The sequence below is a fragment of the Heloderma suspectum genome, chromosome 4 (assembly GCF_057233095.1).
Source record: "Heloderma suspectum isolate Gila_16-S chromosome 4, 16-S_ref, whole genome shotgun sequence".
Taxonomy (NCBI): Eukaryota; Metazoa; Chordata; class Lepidosauria; order Squamata; family Helodermatidae; genus Heloderma; species Heloderma suspectum.
This window is the reverse complement of record NC_139461.1, coordinates 267,992,125-268,010,976: the sequence shown is the minus strand read 5'-3', so window position 1 is coordinate 268,010,976 and position 18,852 is coordinate 267,992,125. Positions and strand designations below refer to the sequence as shown.

At 44.1% G+C, this 18,852-nt stretch overlaps 1 protein-coding gene across 3 annotated transcripts in view; it reads right to left on the bottom strand.

The window, feature by feature from the left end:
- MTCL2 (microtubule crosslinking factor 2) overlaps positions 1 to 18,852 on the bottom strand; it is a 95,303-nt gene that overhangs the window by 64,032 nt on the left and 12,419 nt on the right. The window lies entirely within an intron of this gene.

The window sequence follows — 18,852 nt, the reverse complement described above, 5'->3', positions numbered from 1 at the left end:
AGAGGAGAAGTTAATACATGTGTGTGTATATTTATTTATTAAAAATTCTATCCTGCCTTTCCACTATAAAAAGTCCTCAAGGCAGCTTACAACAAAAACCACAACTTTAAAAAATACAAGCGCAAACCATAACAAATTAGAACAGCAGTGCTATTTTATAAAAGCAACCACACAGATGAAAAATAGCCAACCAAAGCCACTGGTGCTAGTTAAAACCTCAGGTGAACAAGACAGAACTACTTTGCCTGGAGGCAATAATCAAGGTGCTTAGGCAAACTCCTCTAGGGTGGGAAATCCAAAGACAGGGTGCCACCATAGAGAAGGCCCTCTCTCTAGTAGACACCCACCTCACTTTTTAAAGGGAGAAGAAACCAGAGAAGGGCCTCTACATAACTATTATGAGGTGCCAAGAGAACTGTTTAAATCAGCCTTCCCCAATCCGGTGCCCTCCAGGCATGTTGGGCTGGAGCTCCTATAATTCCCAGCCAGCATGGCCAGTGCCCATGTTGGTTGGGAATTATGGGATTTGCAGTCCACCACATCTTGGAGGGCACCAGGTTGGGGACGGCTGGTTTGAATGGGCTTCAGCTCCCTTCCCCAACATCCTGGTCCTAAAGCACATTCCTCTAAGAGTTAAACACAGATGTAATATTCCATTGCTGTACTATTACTTCCTATTTCCTATGATACATTTGCTATCTGCTATAAATTATTTAAATAAATGGTTTTATTATTTATTATTTACTATTATTTATTATTTCATGTTTATCTTTGTATGAGTAATCAGTGGTGAAGCTTGCAACAACAACAAGAAGTCAGGATTTCTCAACTTCCACTGATGAATTTCTGCCTCTCGATAATGAATGCCAAAGAAGAGGAAAATCACAGGTCCACTACTTTTCTGCAGAAGTGAAGGGCCACCTGCAGGTCCACGGAAATTACCCATGCAATCTTGGCACAGGCTGCCACCACTCCAGAGATGTTTCAAGCACAGCACTAAGAAACAGCTCTCATATGCCAGATCTCCTCGCTGCAGTGTTCAGAGCTACTGTGGTGATTCTGTAGGCATTGTGCCTTTAAGAGAGCTGGTATTATACTCAGGTGAAGGAAGGCAGCCTACAAAAGTTAATAGGAAGTAGCAATGGAGTTTGCTTAGTTCTAGGCATAGCTGCTAGTTCTGCTACCCTTGCTATTTATACTTCTAAATAAAAAGATTTGTACTTTATTCAGCTGCTCTTATTGGATACAGCAACTGCATTTGGGCAACATGTAATGGGTGAGATTAACAGCTACAAATCCACCATTTACAGAGAAAAGATTGGAGGGAAATCCCATGTTTAAGGCTCTGAAACCACCCTGCACCAGAGAGCTGCATGCCAATGCCATTCCAGCTAATTAGCCCAAGGAGATTAGCTGCAAATGCACTGAGCGCCTGCCACACATAAAGCTAGGCAGAAAGACTGCACAGCAAGATTAAAGCTGCACCGCGCCTGTCATGAGGGCCAAGATTTATCTCCCTGAGCCACAGCACACACTGCCCTTATACCTGCAGCAGCATTCTTATTTCTATCCTTATACCTACAGTCTGGGTTATGCTCTTCTTGGAGCACCCAGCCTCCCTAAATCAATAGGAAGTCTCAAGTGCTCTCTCCCAGTGTCCCTGCCTTTCAATGCGCTGCGAAGAGATTACAGCACTGGGCTCCAAAATGGCTTCCAAAAGCCATTAACAGCCCATGACCAAAAATGCATTTCAAATCACAGGAGATATTTGGCCAAGAGGACCCCCCCAATACAGCTCTATCCTTGTTCTGTCAGCCCCTGGGTTATCTTACCTTGTCATGCTCAAGAGCATGCATTTCACCTGGAACTTATCTCATAACAAGAACTGGATTTGACATATTGTGCAGCCACTTATCAATACAGGAGGTAGGGGTAGCAAGTGGGCAATGGCTCTCTTTTTTGGCAATATGACGTGCTATATCATAGAATCATAGAATAGTAGGGTTGGAAGGGGCCTAAAAGACCATCAAGTCCAACCCCCTGCTCAATGCAGGAATCTAAGAAAGAGCATCCCTGACAGACAGCTGTCCAGCCTCATCTTAAATGCCTCCAGTGTGGGAGAGCCCACTACCTCCCTAGGTCATTGGTTCCATTGTCGTATTGCTCTCACAGTCAGAACATTTCCTAATGTTCAGCCGGAATCTGGCTTCCTGTAACTTGAGCCCATTATTCCGTGTCCTGCATTCTGGGATGATTGAGAAGAGATCCTGGCCTTCCTCTCTGTGACAACCCTTCAAGTGCTTGAAGAGCACTATCATATCTCCCCTCAGTCTTCTCTTCTCAAGGCTAAACATGCCCAGTTCTTTCAGTCTCTCTTCATAGGGCTTTGTTTTCAGTCCCCTGATCATCTTTGTTGCCCTCCTCTGAACCCTCCACTTCTATATAATAGTCACTAATAGCATAAAATGTTAGCCCTTCTTGCTAGCATCCACATCAGCAGAAAGACAACCACTGGCAAACAAAACTCTGTAACAAAGCAGAATCTTAAGGCACACAGGAATACCAGACAGCAACTAACCATAGCCAAAGTCTAGCAGTGATATGACTACTTGTATTGTATTGTATTCCTTTTGTAGCATTGCCCCCACGTGCATTGTTCTGATGACAATATCCAGATTGGAGATCTACCAAAGCACAGAGAAGCATTTGTGATGGCTAACCATCAAGTCCACACATGATAGGGGGTTAATGAGGTTCTGCCAATCCATGGAATACTGGACCAACCACTATCACATTTCATATTATTATTTATTACATTTCTATAATGCCCCATAGCCAAAGCTCTCTGGGCAGTTTACAAATTCCTCAAAGTAACGGGAGAGCAAAAGAGGGCTGCAAGGAACTGTCTGCAAGAAGGTGGTTGTGGGTCAGGAAGACATTTGCTCCTCATAGAAATAAGTCCTACACAGACACACAGTGGGAGAAGAAAAATAGTTTATTATTAGCTCTGTGTTATTGTGCAAGAGTACGGGCGGTCATTTTCTACAACCTCTATATTCCAACAACTGCTTTAATACATGCTACACAGTACGAAACCTTTATGGGCCCGTAAGCACATATGGCAATTTGAGGAACTGTCTTGGGCACTACCACAAAATGGGTGCACTGTAGCAGCCTGCAGCCACCTGCCATCTTCATTTCCTAGGAAAGTTTCTGAGCTTCACATGTGGCCCAGAGGCATTCATGGGAAAAGAAGACGGGAGCAGCTAGAGGCCCTCACTTTGCCTTGAAGTGATCCCAGCTGGCAGTAAGAATCTTTATAATTGAGGGGGGGATTTAAGCAGAAGGGGTAGGGTACCTCAGCAGGTTCCAAGTAAGGTGTCCGAGGGCACACAGTTGCCCACCTGTGCTATGTTGCCTACCCCTGGTCTAGACGCTTAGGATGCAAAAGCCAACAGGGACAACATCCGTTGAACCAGTCTGCACCCTACAGGATGTCTTTCTCAGATGTATTTCTCTGGACTCCATAAGAACATAAGAAGAGCCCTTTTGGATCATTCCAAAAGCCTGTCTAGTCCTGCATCCAGTTTCCCACAATGGCCAACCAGATGCCTATAGGAAGCCCCCAAGGAGGACATAAGCACAATAGCACCCTCCCACACTTGTTCCCCAGTATGCTTCCTCCAATCCAGAGGCATGCTGCCTCCAATCCTGGAGGAAGCATATACAGAAACCATTGATAGCCTTATCCTCCATGAATGTGTCTAATCCCTTTTTAAAGCCATCTAGGTTGGTGGCCATCACCACATCCTATGCAAAGCAGAGCTGGAGGAAAGTGCCACTTGCTCAAAAAGATGGTGTTCAGAAGTATGGTTAGCCCCCAGGGAGACCAAAGGACTCAAGGGGGAACTTGAGACCCTGAGCACCACCGACGACAGCTCAAGCAATGGAATAGTATTATATTTTGCCACTATGACTCCCCAGGCCATGGAAATTAGGCAAAGGACATCCATGAGGTGCAAAGGTGGCAACATTCAAAAGTACAGAAATACCTAGCACCTAAACAAGAGATCTTTCTCCGGTAGCCATGTTTCCACTGTCAGAGCTTAATTGTCACAACACTGTACTTCCCCAGTCCTGGAAAACCAACCAGACAGACCCACCCAAAGAATGATATAAACAAACGCAGTGAGGCAGAGAAAGTGGGCACATTCCAGGGCCTCAAGGGAGCCTTTTCAAGTGCCCTGGAATGGGAGTGTGAAAGGGAAACAAACACAGCACTGTGAAATATGCATTTAAAGATGGTAGTTAAACAAGGTAAGTTGTGGGCACACTAATATAAACTAATGTTTCAGTACACAGGAGCTGTAGAGAACTGCAGGAATACCTGCAGGAATACCAACAAGCAATGTCCTGGACAACGACAGATCTGTCATGGTTAACCATGAACGCGGTCTTCCAGTAGTGGACTGGCTCCATGTAGCAATAGGGCCTGGAACCCTGGTTTGCCAAGTTTTCCTATGGCCCAGGCCCCTAACAACAAAGGAGCTATAAAATATCTCCAATTGCTTTAAATTTCAGATCAGATCTGTTCACAATGTGTATACATTCACAAGCACCTTCAGCAACCTCCAGTACAGAGCAGCCATCGGGTGGGAGAACATCTGCACGTTTTTAAGCCAGCCAGGGAGTTTTGACTACATATGTTTTCATAGGTTTCGCTCATTTTGCCATATCTGCGAACTATTGCCTATCATCTAAAGTACACCAGGTTCAAGGATTCGATTGTGCATTTCTCCACCAACTCCCTAAGTGACATTCAGATCACCAGTGTGTCCATTCTTTTAAAAACTGACAGCACTAAAACTATCATCACATATTGGTCTAGATAGAAGTAGAAAAAGCTCCCTTGGGAGTTGTCCAGAAGCCATGTTGTTGAAGAGCTCTTGTCTTTTCTTCAGACTACCCTAACCTGAAAAGCTTTACTATTTTCCACAATACATGCTACAAGGGTGCAACTTGATATTTAGTGGGAGCTCACCAGTAGCCTTGGTACCCATAAGAATCAACATGCAACAGTGCCTAAAGGATTGCCAACTCTCTTGGAGACTGAGTATAGTATGGCAGTGCCAAGGCTGGCTTGAGACCTGCTAGAGGACCTACATTGTTGTTTATTCATTCAGTCGCTTCCGACTCTTCGTGACTTCATGGACCAGCCCACGCCACAGCTTCCTGTTGGCCGTCACCACCCCCAGCTCCCCCAAGGTTGAGTCTGTCACCTCCAGAATAAGAGAACATAATCCTCCACTCCTGTTCATTTCAGTGAGTCTTGTGGAGAACATCCTGGAATCCTGGTGGATTATGCCAGCTTTCCCCAACCTGGTGCCACAACCACAACCTGGTTGTGGACTTCAACTCTCATCAGCCCCAACCAGCATGGACAAGAGCCAGGAATCCTGGGAGGTATAGTTGCAAACATCTGGAGGGCACTAGGTTGGGGAAGGCTAGATTATGCCCATGGGTCAAGTCTGTCTCTCCTACTCCACTGTCCACAACCTGCCACCATGCCTGACCTCATGGAAAAGCCACTCTGGGTACTGGACAGAATTACCAGGATGGCCCCCAGAAATGAAGAACTCTATTAAGCTTCAAAGTGCACATTCTTTCAGCCAGTCCGGTGCTTTGTATCTCCTTTACATATGCATAAAACTAAATCTACGGCCTTCATACATACAGGGCTGACACATTTGACCAGCTCAACAACCAGCACATCACTTTCCCTCACTCAGCTCAACCCCTGAAACATAAACAAGCCTGATGGTCTGGAAGAATAACTCTGATACCAGAAGGGAACTCCCTAAACACAAAGAGCCTGAAGCGAGGGTGGCTTGAGAGAGATACTTATTTCTATTAATATTGTACAGGGAGATAAAGAGGAAAGCATGGGTGGAGATGGGACTCTCCTCAATGTGAAGCTTAGATAGGAGAAACAGCTAAACAAAAAAAATGTAGGTCAACCATAGGGGAGAAACTCCTTCTTAGTGGATAGGTGTGTGAACAGCTTGTGAAGAGACAGCAGCACTTCACCCAGAGGGATGCAAGGTAAAGAAATGTGAGCATGCTGCCTTTGGTTTGCAACCAAGAAAAACACGTGGCACTCATTTTGCAGCCTCAACAAGTGAGTTTACTCAAGCCAAACTCAATTTAGATAAGCAAAACTCAATACAAATTTAAAATTATGTACGTTATCAGCAGGCCAAGCGTATTCTCATGAATTGTCAGTATTTGGATTTAGAAACAAAAGAAAAAGTCTGACCCATTTATGTAAATATCTACACCTACAGAATTAACATGTGTGTTTACGTTTATTGTTCAGTGAACACACACAGAGGTTTGTGTTAGTAAAGTATCATTCTATTAAGGAATGGATCCTTTCCTTTATATGACCTTTCACTTCAGGAGGTGCGGGCTTCTATGTATGGACCAGAAGTTGGAATAAGAGCTGCTCACCCTTAAAAATATCACCCAAAGTTACACCACAACTTATTTCTACTGATGAGTAACATTTTTCCCCATGCACAAAAATGTAACTATTAGAAAATTAATATCAACACAGCTACACTTCTCTTCCAGATGACCAATGCACTGGGATATCCCACATCCAACAACCCAGCAATGAGTTTATTCTGTATCTTGCCCTATTTGGGACTTCATCCCAAATAGGGATGGTACGGACACAGTCAAGTGACCTGGACCTCTAGTGCCTGCAGGCTGGCATAGCAACATATTCAACAGCTCATGTAAATAAAAGGAAATGAAAATCCAAAATCACTTCCACATACTGGTGTCACAAAACAAGACCAGATGGCACACTGGACAGGCTGTACTGAGACCCAAGGGAGCCCATTTGCCTACTGCTAGAAGTCCAGGGATACTGCCAGTATCCCTGTGCTCTGAGCCATCTGTTGCTCCCTGTTTCACTGGCAGTAGTTCTCCTGCAAGGGGGCTGAGCTTTCTCAGCCACTTCCTCTGCTGTCTGGCTGTGTTCCCTGCTCTCTCTGGGAGACCTTAAGGCTTTTGTCCATTTGAATTTGGAGGCTGGGAACAGGTAGATAAATCCCCTCTAGTCCTTTACAGCTCAGTGGTTTATCTGCTTATGATCCATAGAAGAAAGCCAATCACAGAATGGCCAGAACAGCACCCCCAGCACCCCTTAGGAAGCCTTCCTATTGAGCAAGCCAGCAAAAAGAGTACACAAACAATGGCTTCGCAAGCCTGCCTCCCAGTCAACATGTCAAATCCAATGATGAAATGAGGCATCATCTATCTCCAAGGGCACCAGAGGATTCAGAGCTCTCTGCAATGCCCAGCAAGCTGCAATTGCAGAGCGGTCTTCCTCACCCTACTGCCTTTTGATCTAAATCTTTGTTGTGAAAAATAACAGATCTCACAAGCTTCCCTAACAACAGCAGTACATATGATTTATGGCAGGGGTCCCCAACCCCCAGGCCACAGACCGGTACCGTTCTGTGGCCTGTTAGCAACTGGGCCGTACAGCAGGAGGTGAGCGTAGGGGTGTGCAAAACCCCCTTACCTTGGGTCCGCGGGGGCAGGGAGGCGATCCTTCCCTCCCCCCCAGAATCCTCGCCGGCCCCGGCCAGCTCCGCTCCGCAGCGAGTTCACAGAGCTGCCGGCCAGCTCCAGCCGCTGGCGGACTTCCAGCCACTGGGACGCAAATGGCATCCGCATAGCAGACGCCATTTGCATCCCTGTTCTTCAAGTAATAGGCTACATAAATCTTTACGTAGCCTATTACTGCAAAGAACACAGACACAAATGGACCCCCCTGGTCCGTGGAAAAACTGTCTTCCACAAAACCAGTCCCTGGTGCCAAAAAGGTTGGGGACTGTTGATTTATGGGATGGGCTCATGACAGGGAAATGAATACATTTTTAACATGTATTAATTACATATTGGACTCGATGGTCTTATAGGCCCCTTCCAACCCTACTATTCTATGAACACACTGGGTTATACACATTAAAGCCAGACTGCAAGTCTGCAAGTATGCCAGCTAAGGGCCCTGCTTGCACAACCATCTCAGTGTGTCACCGGAAACATTTTATCCATCATTTATTTAATCATCATGTATTTAATTTCTTAGTCTCCTTTCTCTTTAAAAAAACATACAACATACAACAAAATTATTAACACATACAAAAGATAAAACAGCTAAAAAACAATTGCCATTAAAAATACTAAAACATAATAAAACAACTAAAACTTCAGTACAGACCATAACCAAAACAACTGATGCATTAAAAGTCTATCATAGGCCTTCAAATGCCTGGAAGTGGAGGAAAGTCTTGACCTGGCATGGAAAAAATGACAATGTTGATGCCAGGCAGGCCTCACTGGAGAGAGCATTCTATGGGAAGAGGTCCACCACTGAAAAGGTCCTCCCCCTCGTTGCTGACTACTGAATTTCCCGCAGAGCAGGCACTCTGAGGAGGGCTTCAGATACTGATCACAGTGTACAGGTAAGTTCATACCAGGAGAGGTGATCCATCAGGCATTGCGGTCCCAAGCCATATGAAGCTTTATAGGTCAAGACCAGCACCTTGAATTGGGCTTGGAAACTGAGCCATTATGCGCTGAGCCAGTCATAACTATGCACCATGAGCATGCACTACGTTGCAGTAGTGTGCCAAAAGCTGAATCCTGTATATTACAGTTCACATACATTATTATTATTATTATTGTTATTTTTATACTGCCCCATAGCCGAAGCTCTCTGGGCAGTATACAAAAGGCTAGTGCTATCATGCCTAGTGCTATCAGGCTGAGTGGCTGGGAGACAGCAGAAGCAAGGCTTTTCTGGGAGCTAATATGTGCTGGAACCTCAGCTTGCAACTTGAATTAGATAACCTTTTACTAGATACAGTTAGTCAGCTTTAGATACAATAGAGTCAGATGGAAGTCTGGCTAAGATTTTTAAAATTAGCTAATGTGGCAAGGAAGCATGAAAAAATTGCTCCCTTTCTTCATATGCCATTTATATAAAGGTTGCATCAATTGTTACTACAATGTGGTATTAAAATTCCAGATTGGTGATATTTTATACACACTCTGCAGGCATAATCACTGCTACAAAATTCTACAAAAACAAGGTCCCAATATTTAAGAACCTTGTATCACCTGATAAAATATGTAAGCATGACTCAAAGAGCAGAACCCACATTCCACAAGTCTGTGCAACAGGCATGCGTATGCCTGTATGAGGGATGAGGGATCATATGAGGGATGTGGCCAGAAATTTTGATTCAATACTCGGGTCCACTAAAGTTAAGCTTCTACTCTCTTCATACACACAGTAGTACATGAAGAACACTCCTGACAGTGAGCAAATGTCAGATTCCATTTCTTAAAATATACCAGTCATGGCTTTGTAGTCACTCTAGCTCTCTCTGCAACTCACTGCTGTGGCCTTTGAATATGATGGGCTATTCCTTTACCCAGTCTCATTACCTGTCTGAAATTTTAATCCAAAGCAGAAGGTGTCCACATAGTATACCGCCATGCACCCTACCACATTTTGGTCCTTTCTAACTACAAATGTTCCATCCTAAAGGAAATCAACCCTGACTGCTCATTGGAAGGACAGATAATGAAGCTGAAGCTCCAATATTTTGGCCACCAAATGCGAAGAGAAAACTCCCTGGAAAAGACCCTGATGCTGGGAAAGACTGAAGGCAAAAGGAGAAGGGGACGGCAGAGGATGAGATGGCTAGATAGCATCACGGATGCAATGAATATGAACTTGAGCACGCTCCGGGAGAGAGCACAGGACAGGAAGGCCTGGCGTGCTATGGTCCATGGGGTCACGAAGAGTCGGACACGACTGAACGACTGAACAACAACAACAAACTACAAATGTGCATTAGACAGAGATCAGTCTTTCGGCATGCCTACAAGCTGCAAAATCTTAGATGACAAACATCCGAATCTTGTCTCTTAAAGGGGCAGCTATAATCTGACTGCCTTCAGAAATATTCCCCATGCAAGGCAAAAGAAGGGAATTCCCACTGGTTGTATGCCTTGTGAATGGAGTCAACAGCAGAGTGGTACTTGCACACACTCAGCCACAAAGACAAACAGTATTTTGGGAGCAATTTCTACTCCAGAGCAAGGCAAATGTTTTGTTCCCAATACTCCCAAGCTTCATTCTGTGAACTAGGAAGGAGGGACAACTTTCAAAGCAAGACATTGTAAAAGAGTTAAGGGTTAAATACAAGTCACTTATCTGGGAAATGCTGATCTGGCTTCAAACATCTGAAATTTTATTGGTTCCAAGAGCCAGTCATATTTGAATATTTACTAAATAAATAAGTGAATCAGACTGCAATCCTATGCATGCTTAGAGAGAAAAATGTCCTACACCTCTCAAACACTAGGAGTTGTAGGACTTTTTTTCAATCTAAATATGCATAGGATTGCACCCTAAAGCTTTTACACCAGAAAATCTCCAGGTCCCAGCATGTAATGCCCTATTTATCTTGACAGCAACTGCTTGAACCCTTGAACCATTTGCAAGATCCACACACTGACATTCAACATACTATAGTGGACAGCAACCATTGTTTGCTCCGCTCCATAGACACAGAATCACCTTCAACCTCTTAAGCAGGCAAAACATGGCGCAAATACACACAACAGGAAAGGTCTGTGAGCTCAGGCTTGGAGAGGAATAAAACACAAATAGCTCTTTAGTGCACACCTCCATAGAGGATTTGGAAATGCTCTAAAGGACATAATGCTGCAATCTTGCTGAAACTAAACAGATATGGGACTGGTCAGTTCTTTGATGGGAACCACCTTGAGTTCCATGATGGAAGAAAGGCAGGATAAAAATAAGTAGTAAATGTATTTGATACTCTTCAAAATCCTGCATCATATACAGCCATGGAGATGCTGGTATTGCACCGATCTTCCTTCTGTTCCTGGCACTCCACAAGACAGAAGATGAGCTAGGTGTCAGCATCAGCCATGCTGTCTACATCCCAGCTTCTTGGCATGTGCACCTGCATGATACAGACTTTTGTTGTCATATTCTTTACATTTTTGAGGTATACAAAAATGATTTTTGCATATGCCACCAACAACAAAAATGTAATCTGTGAAACAGCCCTCAGAAACCATTCCTCTTGGTTCACACTTTTTTCATATGTAAACATACTGACCACAAACTATTTCAAGGACCTGAGAAATATTTAAAAGTTTAGAAGTCAAGCTAGACTGCTGTGTGAGAAGCCAATCTGGGAGCTGCTGTTTTCCTTCATAGATGACAAGAAATAACCTTGGGCTCTATACAGTGACATTACAGCTCCTAGCCAGATCTGCACAAATGTTGTCCGAACAATGGAGAAGAATCACACCCACATGCCAGAACAAAACCAATGCATATCTGCATCCTCAAGGAAAAATGTAGAGAGAGTGAAGATTAGAAAGGCAGAAAATAGAGTGGGGATTTTTATTCCCTATTTCCTACTCAAAAACCAGTTCCAAGAGCAAATTTCATCCCACTGAGTTATTTATTTAGGAAATTTCTAGGCTGCCATTCAGTAAAACTACCAGGGCTACATGCAGTAAAAAGTACAATCGGCAAGTGATCATCAGCAGGTCCAGCAGGGAAGGTCAGCATTATCAGGCACCTGATGGGCTCCATGTCCTGGCAGGAGAACACTGCCAGTCAGAAACACTGGAAAATGCTACCAGCATCATCCTAGGTCTTCCTCCCAGTTACATGGGCAGTGGACTCCTTCTTAAATGTGTCTGGATCACAGTCCCAACCAGTAATTGATGAGAAGGAGCAGCAGCAATTCCAGAGGGGATGCTCAGTTCTCCCAGCAGCAGTGAAGCAGGAGACCTGGCTGGCCCGCTTGTGGGAATGGAGCTACGAAGACGCTACCTCCATGCTAGAGGAGGAGGAGGAGGAAGAGAAACAAGACACCTGGCTGGTCTGGAACCACTCCACAGCTGGCCAAGTTTATCACCAAGGCACAGCCAGGCCCTGCATGTCTTCCCAGAGCTTTGTAGAGGCTCAGGTGGGTTGGACACATCACTCCTTTTCCCAGGTTTATCAACAGTATGATATGGGTCATGGAAGCAGCTTCTCCAGGTGGCAGTAGCTCATTCCTGGAGGACTGCCCTGTTAGGGCTGCGGCTGGAAAAATGGAGCAAGCTCCCCAGAGGTGCTTCCTCCTCACACCATTCACCAAGGAGCCCACTTTGTAGAAGGAGACCAGCAAAAAACTAGGTCAGCCTTCCCCAACCCAGTGCCATCCTAGATATTTTGGACGTCAACTGCAATCAGCCCCAGCCGGAATGGGCAATGGTCAGGAATCCCGGAGTTCAAAACATCTGGAGGGTACCAGGTTGGGGAAGGCTGACCTAGAGGTTGCAAGAATTTACAAAAAGCATAGTAGAAGACTTTAAAAAGAGGCTAACTTCAAATCATTCTGGAGAAAGCTCAGCCTTCAAAGTTGAAAACGAAGTAATTGTGACAGCATTTAAATCATATGACCAGTTCTGGTCTGTACTCATAGGAAGAGTCTTAATGAGAGTGGCTGGGCAGGTATGTCTGTATAAACTGAAAAGAATGCACAAGATTGCTAGTTATTTGGATCAGAGTATTCTAGGGGGCAGGGTGTCCCAGCAGAGCATGAGATGGGTCCATTGTTGAAAAGGACTTCAGAAAAAAGGTCGCTTCTGAAAAGAAACCTACATTGTCCAGAGCTCACTGTTATTGAACAAAGCCTCTCAGTAAAGAAGCACTGCCTGAACTATGTTGATCAAGTTTCAATAGGTAGCTATAATTAAAGGCCATATCATAATGATGCTTGCCCTCCTCTGAATGATACTTATATCAAAGTAGAGGCTGGAACTATAAAAAAGCACAAAGGAGCAGAGCAATTCAACCCATCATTCTACCAGTTTCAGCATCAAAGCTCTGTAGCAGAGCAGGTATTCAAAGCAGGTATTCATTTCTATGGAGGATGGTGGCCCGGGCGGGGCGGGGGAATGCCTTTGCTCGCACAGCTGCAATAAACAACAAAGGAGCAGGAAATTGTTACTAGCGGAGTTCAACCTGGGCAGGCAAATACAGCTCCAGAAGCCTGACAAACCTCGAAAATTGGGTGGCCATTTGCACATTGCCAGAACAGAGGAAATACATCACCAAAAAAGAATTAACAGATTTGCATGCAATTTGCACATGCTAATTTACACAGACAGATGCACATTTAAAAATAATTACTATAATTTAAACAGAAATACAAGAAATCTCACCACAGTGGCAAAGGCCAGATGAACTGTGTGCCTGTTCAGTCTACTATTTGGGTGCTAACTATTGATGGGCAACTTCAAGGCCCCTGCTCTCCCTTCTCAGGATTCTTTATCTTTAAACTGGACTTAGACGGACACATCTGGATAGAGGACCAACCAGTCTTCAAATATTAGGCAGGAGACATGCCCCCCACCCCCAATCAAAAGACTTGAAACTACAGCAAATCTGCAAAATTATTATCTTTTATTATCAGGGGGGCTCTGCCACTTCAGACTGACCTGGTTCTCATGACAATGGCAGCCCACTGTGGTTTGATTCACCCATGGGGGCTGTTGCATTGTGGGCGGGCCGGCTTACCGTGGCTTGTCGTATCACGCAAACCCAGGCGGCAGGAGTTGTTTGAGGGTTTGACAACCTCCAAATGACCCATGGCTGGGGGGAAGAGTGTCTGGGGGGGCAGTGTAGATGAGTTGGCATTACCACTTTGCACTTTAGGAAGGATTTAGGAACACACCTGAAGTCTCCTTGTGACCCAAACTGTCTCAAACTATTTCTGTCAGTTTAGGCTAGAATGTGCAACAGTCTCTGAATCCTGTTAGGCTGGTGGCAACTGCCTTGATAGCAGACTTCAGAATTACATCTGTCATAGGTCTCATTTAATCTAATTCAAACTTTGACAAGATTAAATCTATTAAAGGAAACCACCCCATCACATTTTCAGAGATAAAGTTTGTCACCCTTTTTCAAAATACTGAGTTGTTGTTTTGATTAAAAGGAAGAAATGTCTAATGCCTACACATGCAAATAGCCAGGCCTGGGTAACGAGAAACACATCTGGCAGACAAAACAGGCTTGCTTTGAAAAAGCAAATGAAATATTTTGTGAACAAAAGGGACAGACTGATTTGTTCTGGATACTGTAGAAAAAGTCAATTTGCTGCTTCACAAAGGCCCATATAAGCCATTATTGCAAACTGGGCCAGACATGAAGCCCCCACCCCCAATGAAATGTAAGACTACTGAACAACTAGAATTCTCACAGCAGCATCTTAATGTGAGTGAGTAGAGGTGTCCAGCATAGGAGCTAATATTGGTTTTAAAATTCTAATAAATGCCAAAGCAATGCAAAGAGAGTAAATAACCACTCTGAGAGTTCATGGCTAGAAATGCATTCAGCAGCAACCCACAATTCAATGATAACCCATACTCAACCAGAGGCCTGGTTTGCACAAAACAGCAACTCAAAGAATTGGCAGAGTATGGTTGTCATTGAATCATGGGTTGTTGTTGGATCGTGCGTTGTCTTTACATGGAACCACTACATTATGGTTTAAGTATGGGTTATTAAGCACAACCAAGCCAGGAAGAGAATCCATGATTTGCAGATGGGTTGTGAACTCTGGGTTGTACATGGTTAACAACCCTTAGTTAAATCATAACACAGGGTTCACATGTAACGACAACCCACGATTCAAAGACAACCCATACTCAACCCATACTCTGGGTTGTTGCTATGTGCAAACCAGACCATTGCCTTATATGAAACAATGAAACTAAAAGCGGGAGGACTGAAGCACAAGAAATAGAAGCCTGCACTAGTGAGTTTGTTAAAACTGTTCTTTAATTTGTAGTTAATAAAATAGTCACTGTTAAGATACTGTAGTCTCTGGCACTCATGAAATATTAGTAATGCCAAAATGAGCCTTATAACTATTGGTAACAGCTACTGTTCTGCTTACAAATGCTCTTTCATGTTACACTGGGATTGAGAGGGGGAGAAAAACTTCAGTATATCTCAGAAAACTGGCACTTTCTCCACTTAACTCAAAATTCCATCCATAACCACAAAACGTGTAAGAGAACTCCTCCTTCCATTAAGATCTGAGTTCTAGGCCTGCTTCAAGTTCTGTCCATCAATTCCATTGCAATTATGGAATTCCCAAAGAGGTCTGCCAAAGCCTGACATTAGAATAATTCAGAAAAAGTGTAAATACATTTTGTCAAGCTTTTTCCAAAATTAAACATGCATATATCCATTTCCTAGCATTCCCAGTACTGTGATTGGCCATGGATCTCAGGCAGAAGCCTTTCTCAACCCTGTCACCTAATAGCCTTTTGGTGGGACATGCTAGGATTGGATTTGAGACGTTATGCATACAAAGCTTGTGCTCTGAGCTCCCAAATGCAAAGAATCTCTTCCAGTGTTTTCAAAAATAATTCAATTCTGTCCTTAGCTTATTTTTAGCATCCAATATTTTATACTTAAATGAGATTAAGGAATACTCCTCACTCCACCTCCCACAGAGCATCAAAGCCATTTCAGAACTGTATTGCTTTTAACAACCGCGGGCTAGCTGCTTAAGAAACACTTATACCAAGTCTTCCTTCTATTAGTAAGGGTTTAAGCAGAAACTGGCGTATTGGTTTTGTGAATATTAAAACCTATTTACGTGTACATACCTAATACACATTTAATGTGCTAGACTACTGCCACAGGCAGTGTCAATCTGCTACTGAATATTCTGAAACAGCTGTACACAAGAGACCCACCCAGAATTCTGAGTGCTCCTTTGCTAGACAAGGTTTGCTTTGCCTTGGCATGTGTTCTCAAGGGGTCAAGGGGAGGACACACTGGGGAGAGGTAGCCTCCTAGCAGCAGCAATTTGACTGTGGGATCGGGGTGTGTTCCAAAGTGTCAATAATAAATCCATCAACCTGTCTACAACCCCAGCTCCACATCACTGTCATTCCAATCTGCAGATCTGCATGTTACACATGAATGGCCCATTAACTTTTTGGCAAATAAATGGGCCATAATAAGTGGCATTTGTGCTACATATCTGGGGGGAGGGGGAGAATGGAGAGGAACTGGGGAAACGGTCAGGACAAATTGTACAAAGATCCACGGGGCTAGAATAACTGAACTGTCTTATTTAATACTGCACGTCACAACTGTGTTAAGCAACAAAAGACAAACAATACTGCAATCAGGAAGCTACCTCGTTCCCAGAGGGGGTTACTGTCAGCTATGGGCTAATAAACCAGTGCTGAATACGCTGTTATATGACAAGAATATCCCCTAATTGTCAAAACCTCAACCCTGAGCAGTGAGCTAGACCCAAAAGAGAAGCCAGCCAGAAGGACTAGGGGCACCAGCCGCAGATGTGCTGGACCCAGACCTAGACCCCAACACAGAGTCAGGGGCTGAACTTGCCAGCAAGGAGCTTGTGCTCTGAGCCAGAGCACCTGGGAGGAAAAAACAGGAAAAAATGGTGGGGAAAGGGGGGGTCATTGTTTTTCCAGGGATTTTTGGAAAGGGGGAGGCAGACTGTTTTTTTCTGAATTGTTCCATCCTGCCCCCCCCCCCGGCTTTGACTTCTCTAGGCCAGACATCTACCCCTTTAAGGCTATTCACTTCTCAGGAAGTGGATGGAGCCTAGGGGGAATAGTCAAACTGAGGTGGTATACATAAGGGCTCAGCTGGGCTCCAGACATTCTATGGACACGTTGGTAACTCAGGGCTGGCGGCCAGATGCCCCCGTAGACTCCCACTTGTGGTCATGACAGGACACTAATGCAATGAGAAAAAATTACCCTACTTTGGTTTAAATGAACGTAATTGTTCTCCTTCATCTGAGAAATATTTTTGCACTGATTCTAAGTTTACGTCCAGAATGTTGGTGAAAATGACTTATGCCTAATAAGTAGGAAGATAGAAGAAAAGTAGTTATGGTATCGTGAGGCCATTTTTATAAGGGTTTGGGTTTGTTTGTTTGTTTATGTCAACAGAATTTCAGAGAGGCCACATTTTGAAAAACATGGAAGCTGAAATGCTGCACTGATCTATCTTAGTACAGAAGTGGTATTCTTGTGATCTCTCCCTGTAACACGGAAATCGACATCAGGGAATAACAAGGGGAACTTTTCCTTAGAGATTAAAAGGAACAAAAGCAGCAGCTTTCAATTAACTCCAAGCCACAGACTGACAGAAGGAACAGTGCTATAATTTACCAGGACATAATAAGAAAAGATTTCCACAGGGAAGTCCTACGATGGTTCTCTGAGTGTAGCGGTGTCAGGATCTCCAGGCCAAGTGGATTAATGTGATCCCGAAAACAAACCGCTTCCCAAACAGAGCCTGTTACAAATAACTTTGTGGTGGCCAGTAAAATAACAGAGAGGTTCAGGTAAGGGCCGTAACTCAGTAGGAGACCACATGCTTTCCATGCTGAAAGTCCCAGGTTCATCCCTGACATCTCCAGGGAAGGCTGGAAAATACCTTTGTCTGAAGCCCTGGAGAGCTGCTGCCAGTCAGTGTGGACCTAGGGTCTCCAACGTGGGGCCTGTGGGCACCAATATGCCTGCAGACACCTCTCGGTGCTCATTAGGCTCTCTGTCCCTTCTACTTGTTATTTTATGTGTGTGTGTTTTAATTAACTTCTTCTTTTATATGGGACACTGCCACACTGTGAAGCAAGGTGCTGTCCTCCAGCACCATCTTTATTTGGGTTCAAAAGAGTGGTTTTATGTTTTGGAGATCAGACCCCATCTCTGCCTTGCACTTAGTTTCTTGGGCAAGTTACTTTTCTTTTACCAGTGTGTCTTCTGGGAAATGAGTGTTATGTGACTGGCCATGCCCACCATGGTGGCCCCTGTGGCTGCCATTTTGTGTGAGTGCCTATGACACTCTCAAAATTCCAGATGTGCCCACCAACCCCAAAAGATTGGGGGCCCCTGGTAGAGACAATACTGTGCTAAACAAATGAATGGTCTGACTGACTCGTCCTAAAGAGCTTTCTCTGTTGCTAAGGAGCATGAACCGTTATAGAGCCTTGGGGCCATCTGTGTCAGATCTACTATATATATATATATATTTAAGTGGTCATTAGGATCCTCCCTTGGAATTTCAGCCATTGTGGTGAGCCTTTGAAATGCTAAATCTGTTGTATCTCCAGGTGGCAACTTCTGATCTATCTAGATGCCAATATGCAGGATGCAATTTTAGCTTCTTGCATTTTATAATAAATGTTTGACTGGACATCAAAAAATGCTACCAACGTTTAATTTCCTAGAACGCTGCTTATCCTGGTTGGGGAGAAAGCAGAGGGGGTTTAATACAGATCGATGGTTGTGTTAGTGGCACAGCAGAGACCTGTGTAAAGAAAGGCTTTGTCAATAGCACTCTTAACTCTTAGCTAGACCAACAGATTGGGCTACGCAGTGCAACTTGTGAGAGTGAATGTATCCTCTCCAAAAATGAAAATAGGGACATACTTGTAACACCCGCATTCTTATATCAATCACTTTGCCACCTCACCCTCTATTACTCATTGCTAAAAGCTCTTCTCTGCCTGCTATATTCATTTGGTTTGATCCAGATTTAGTCAGAGCAGACCCAGTGAAATCAATAGGTTAGTCATAACTAACTTGTCCTGTTGCTTTCGATGGGTCTACCCTAAGCAGGACTAGGTCTGGATTCAACCAATTGATTCTGCAATAGTTGTCATC